The following is a 6,406-nucleotide window of genomic DNA, read 5'->3' on the forward strand; positions in this document are numbered from 1 at the left end:
AAATATTACGTCTGAGAGCAAGTGGGAGGTTTCCTGGTCAGGAGCCCTTAAACCTTTAACACCTCTTGTCCCAGACCAGATAGGGGAGGAACCTGCCCTATATAAACTGGATCTGGGGCGGAGTTAGGGCAGTTAGAGCCTGGAGTGAAGTTCCAGACACAGGGAAAGCAACAGCTAGGAGCTCTGTAGGAGCAGAAGCTGAGTGCCAGGGACTGGAAGCAGATATTGCTCGTCCTGGCTGAAGACACTACAACCGGACAATGGAGTCCGAAGCTGTGGGGATCTCTAAGTCCAGCAGCAGAAACCAGCCGGCAGGGGATTCCAGGTCCTCTGGCCCTAGGAAGCCTGGAGGCTCAGTCACACACACAAGGGACTGGTACCGCCATCGAGGAGCGGAAGCTGCCAGAGGGTCCAAGTCACTAGCCATACGGGTGAGCACCACACGGTATACTCAGGGACGTGGGCTACTTCCACTCGCTTACAGCAAGGTAGCCAGGAAGAGTGCAGATAGACGGGGAGGCCTACAACTCCACCTGGCCAGGGGAACTCCTGTTTGCTCACAGACTGAACAGGCCCCTTATGCTAGCCAGTACTCCCGGGAGGGTCTGCCTTATCATCATCAGTAAAACCCTGAACTGCACTGCAAAGACTCTGAGTCGTTCCTGCTTCACCCATGCACCATCACTCCCATCATCCACACTCACTGCCCTGAGGCTATACTCCTCCCGTGGGGGGTTGTCCCATCCTGTGCTGCGCACACAACACCAGCCTCAGCGGTCTGCCTCGCAGCGGCGGTACATCCTGACCGCAATCCACGGGTGGCGTAGTCGGACATTAAATCATAAAAACCCTATAAAACAGATGACCACTGGTCTGACCACCCTGAGCCACGGGACTGGGTCACCGCCACGGAGACTACAACCCCCAGAGACCCGGCTTCGGGTAACCCACACACATGCACACACGGCCCAGGGGGCGCGTCAATTACACATCCATAAGATGTGCCAATTCTGGCGCTTTGCTTTAGCTCTTCCCACTTGCCCTGGTGTGATTGCAAGTGGGGTAATAGGGTTGAGGTTGATGTCAGCTTTGTATTGACAGCTGACATCAAGCCAAGGGGTTAGTAATTGAGAGGCGTCTATAAGACGGCCCCATTATTAAACCCATGGTCAAATTGTTAAATAAAATACAAACACCCAGATGTTCTTAGTCTAGGAAAGGGCCAATATCCATGGCCCCTTCCTAGGCTATTAATATCAGCCCACAGTTGTCTGCCTATCTTTTGCTGGTTGTTAAAATAGGGGGAACCCCATGTCATTTTTGAGGTGTCCCCCCATTTTAATAGCCAGTAAAGGCTAAGTATACAGCTGTGAGCTGATATTAATAACCTAGGAAGATCCATGGGTATTACTCCCTTCCCAGGCTATAAGCATCATCCCTCAGCTGTCTGCTTTCCCTCAGCTGGTTAATAAAAATTTGGGGGGTCCTACGCCATTTTTTTCTTCTATATATCTCCTATATATCTATTCTATTCTGCTGCTTCACACTATGAATTTACTGTACGCAGCTGATGAAATGTCGAGTTTCCTATGAGATGGATGAGTAAAAATTGGACGGCACTCGCATGATCCGTGTGCCATGTGATTTTTTTCCTCGCACCCATTGACTTGCATTGGGGAGTTTTGTACGATATACCTGGCCAAACGCAGCAAGCTGCGATTTTGTTTTCTCAGCTGAGAAAAAAAATTGCAGATGAGTAGGGAATCATTGCATAACATTAGTCAAAGTGCAATCCAATTTTTTTTTTATCGGATTGCACTCGTCCGTTTTCATGCAGATGAGTGAGCCCTAAAAGTAAGTTACACCAGTCTTCTCAGGTCTAACAGATCGATTTAATAAAATGTGCAGTTTGTATTGTGAAATCTGGTGACAGATCCATTGTAACAATGTAATTGCACAATAGCTTCTAGCAGGGAAGAATGTAGCAGAATTTGCTTTTCTGCTCCCCTACCTTCTTCGATGCCACCTACGATGAGGACAGCCTGTAGATTAGAAACCAGCACTGTATCCCCCTTTTTCATAGCAGTGCAGGACCCTTTAAGAGTAACATATTTACCCGATTAGAAATATAGAACAAGAACAATATTAGGTAACATTTCTATGGATCGCAATCCAATTGATGTCTTAGTCACCGTTTTGGAATGGAGGAATGAGAAGACATGTTTTGAATTCAGTAAATCCTTGGACTTACATCCCACTCAGAATAGGCTTACTACCAAATGCCAAGTCCGGAGCGCAAGCTGTGTTTTTAATTTACCATAGATATGTGTCTTAAACAAATCCAGGAATCCCTCCTCATCTGTGGCCATGGCAGAATATGCAACTTTGACAAGATTTGGGGCCTAAGCCCTCTGATGTTACTTGTCATTTCTGTTATTAATAAGAACCGTACACCCATTTTGAATCACTTATATAACAGCATGAACCGTTGGTTATGGAACACTATTTATTCTTGTGTCATTGAATGACTAGATTATAGGAATACCACATGGTTTGTTTCATATATTCATTAATGCAAATGTTTTTTTCCAAAAACTTAAATGTGCCCAAAATCATATGAAATCCATATGCCTACTCCATAAAAATGCATACTTCTCACTGTATGGCTAAATGTAACATTGACCATACTGTTTATATCTATACTTCCCATCTTCCCATTTTGTCCCATGGGGCTATTGTGTCATATTAGGGCCAAACAGTGTGCTCAGTGCCAGCCACAATTACCCCATCACAATGTTAGCCACAACTTCCACGAAGCCAGCCATTGTACCAGACAACCACACTTGACTCTAGCATAAGCCATGTTATCTCCAGAACAAGGCACAGATCCACTGGTGAAACATTTGGCTTCTGGAGTCATGCTTAGCACAGTCAGTTGGCCAAGAGGCCCCTACTGTCTGCGACATTCCCTCCAATTAATCCCAGTACCCCATTTGCTAGCAAGTGTCCTAGTAAGTCCCAGTGTGCATATAATCAGCCTCTATGTTCCCTGTCACAATCTTGGCGCCTATATGGCGTCAGGAAGCCATAGTGATCCTATGCTAGCCACAATGCCTCCAACCCCAGTTTCTCTACTGACATGCAGATTGTCCCCAAGATAAAACCTCAGTTCCACTTGTAAAGTCCAGTGGTTAAAGATTCAGCCTCAGAGCTATCATTTAGCCAAGTGTCCTACTTAACAGTCACAGTCGCGCCAGTCAGTCGCAGCGCCACCATTTCCATCTATAGAGTTCCAGTCATTCAGTGTCCTGTCAGTCAAGCTCTGTGTTCCCAGTGCCACAATTTTAGCCACTATGCATCCAGTAAGCCAAAGTGACCAAATGTTAGCTAAAATGTCTCCAAACACGGTGACCCTAGTATCGGCCACGTTGCTCCCAGTAATCCATGCTGTCTCCAGTAAGCCACAGTTTCAGCACAATGCCCCAAGCCCCAGTGAACCTGCATGCCCTACACTCCTTCTGCATTTGCATGCCATTTCATGGATGCTCCTTCATACGTACAACTACTTGTCTTTAAATTGAACTGCCTTGGAGACTGTATACTCACTAATCTGGGATTGCGAGAGCAGCCATAACTCCAGAAATTTCTGGGATTCAGTTGATTGCCATTGAAAATAAAAAATGCATAGCTTGTGATTTCCAAGAATCTCCAATATTTAAAGGAGTGTTCATTTACTTTATACCCATCATGAATATAGACGTTCTGTAAATAAATTGAGGTGGCTCATACTGTACATAATAGCAAATAGCAGAAAACATACCTGCATCATAAATAAAAGACATTACTTGTATCAACCCAGATTAATAATACCCCTCAACAAGTTTTTTCCGTCTCATGCACACGACCGTAATAATCGGACAATCGTTTTAACAGCACTCATCCCATGTTATTCAATGAGACCGTGCAGAAGTCAATTTTTTTTCCTCGGACTATACGCGATTTGCCTCCAATATTTGGATCACACTCGACCATTCAAATCTATGGGTCAGTGGAAAACATCGGACGGCACTTGGATATCATCCAAGTGGGGTCTGATTTTTCATGGACAGACTGAATGTAGTAGGTGGAGAAACTTTTTTTTTTTTTTCTCCACCTCCAAGAGAATGAGATCACATTCTGATCAGAATGTGATTGACCTAATCGAACCGATTTTCTCAGATGAGAGAAAATCGGTCGTGTGACCTTAGCCTTCTAGTGAATGGTGCCACAACCTGCCAGATTTGGCAGGCCTGAAGAATTTAATTCCTTCATTACTCTGAGGGCTCCATGCAAATCGGTCTGAGATTAGACTGCAAAGCATGGACTGGCCGCGCCACTCCACACCCGAGTATGACAGCCTTATAGAAATATATAAGCAGCTGTAACACTCCGGTCCGGAGACCTGCAGTCAGTCTATGCATTGTGGTCCTATCTCTGACCAATTTGCATGAACGTCTGAATGTGCACCAACAGTGGAACAAATCTAACATTCCTAGACAGAGGGTCGATAGGGCAGTATAGGACACCTCAAGGTCTTATAACTACTGGGGATTTTTATTTTATCTCATAATATATGGGTTAAATATCAATGGCCTCTCATCGGTGCATTGCATATATCTGAATGCTGTGTCAACTCCAACTGCTCTAGCCCAGTTTCGAGAGATGCTTCCCGTAGCTGTAAGATTAATATTGTCAGGTTTCTGTAAATTTGGTATTGGCTTAGAACAGTGATGTATTTTCCGCCATATGGAAGTCACCTTATTTGGATTCTTAGTTGCCAAGCAAACATTTTATTACAACCATAAACCTCAGCTTTCATTACCCAGGAGATTATAAACTATCACTAACTGGAGAACTCTGACAGCGGTGGCGGAGGTCATACCGGCATGCACATGAAACGTCACTGGATATTAAATGTATTGTAGACAATCCAGTCCATGAATTCACTGTGGAGTATTCCTCATGTGCACAGCTGTAGACAAACAATTCTCAATATTCTTCAACCAGTTTAGAGAATTAACCTCGTCATTGAGGTCTGACTTGTGACTACCAGTGCAGTACACGTAGCCATAGACTATCATAGCTCATGGAGTTCACTGTCCTCCTCTGGCAGTCAGGACAGTGACCTGTTGTTTTTATGGTGGCAAGTGCATAAATAAAGGAAGGCATAAGACAAATGTTAGGTTATAGGTAGAATTTGATGGACTTATGTCTACCTTCAACCTTAAAAAATATCAAATATTGAGAGGGGAGGATAAAAATATGAGCTGGGGATTTGTGAAGAACCATGAGATCGTAGGAGCTGACATTAAAAAAAATTCCCGATGACCGTTCAGCCTGTGACTCACTGTTAGTTTCTGCCTTAGGACCTATAGTTTGTGTGCTTGAGTTACGTCAAAGACCAGCTACATAAAAAAGAAAGAGTTTAATAAATTAATAGTGCTTGATTCAGCAGCAGATATACTAAAACTGGAATGATAGAGAGAAGATTAACATGGCCCCTGCGCCAGGATGGCGCACAGATTGGGGAAGCATTCCTTTTCAAGAAAAGAAAATCACAATTATCAGCTTTGTTCAATCATACAGTTGTAGCCATCCCACTTATGAGAAAATCTGGATGGGACAAAATGGGGGTGAGGGCGATGGTAGCGCTCACCTGTGAGGGCTGTGTATGGACACAACACTTATAGAAGCCTATACATCCTGCAAGAGACATGGAGTTACAAGTCCATTAATGTAAAAAATATCAATTTATTGAAATACAATACAAGCAAATTACATGATAATAATTAAAAAGAAAGTCAAAAGGGAGCAAAATGAAAACCTTTAATCATGGAATCTCCTAGAGCAGTGGCCAAGAATCTAAAGGATTCTGAAGCACCACTGCTGGCACCCCTGCATGGTGTCCCCTTCTCCCCCCCATGCAGGGACACAATCATTGACATGAGTGGTTTGTGTTACCATGTATGTAGTTATAATTTATATATATATTACTCTTCTAAATATTTTTAGGGTATACACCCCTCATGCCCATTACACTATAGTGGCCCAGCAGTCTTAAACACCTGTGCTTTTTCTCTTTTTAACTTTCTTTTTTATTATAATTATGAAATTTGCTTGTATTGTATTTCAATACATTTTGATATTTTTTACATTAATAGACTTGTGACTCCATGTCTCTTGTAGGATGTATTTGCTTGGGAGTGTCCGAGTGATTGTTCCACTATAGCCATTTTATGGCATTCGTATATTTATAAATCTACCATATTTGTGTATCAGATGATGTTGACTCTACCTATAGAAGCCTAGTAAGCCGGCGCTGCTGTCTCTTGACTGAAGAAGAGATTCATCCAAGTAGAAGTTTGCC

At 43.4% G+C, this 6,406-nt stretch overlaps 1 non-coding gene across 1 annotated transcript; it reads left to right on the plus strand.

The window, feature by feature from the left end:
* The first annotated feature begins 5,478 nt into the window (after positions 1-5,478).
* On the plus strand, positions 5,479-5,581 carry LOC141173267 (U6 spliceosomal RNA). Its single transcript, XR_012252626.1, has one exon. It is a non-coding gene; the product is annotated as a U6 spliceosomal RNA (small nuclear RNA).
* The last annotated feature ends 825 nt before the right edge of the window (positions 5,582-6,406 follow it).

The sequence above is a fragment of the Phyllobates terribilis genome, unplaced genomic scaffold, assembly GCF_046119375.1.
Source record: "Phyllobates terribilis strain yellow unplaced genomic scaffold, ASM4611937v1 Scaffold_12__6_contigs__length_324123572, whole genome shotgun sequence".
Classification (NCBI taxonomy): Eukaryota; Metazoa; Chordata; class Amphibia; order Anura; family Dendrobatidae; genus Phyllobates; species Phyllobates terribilis.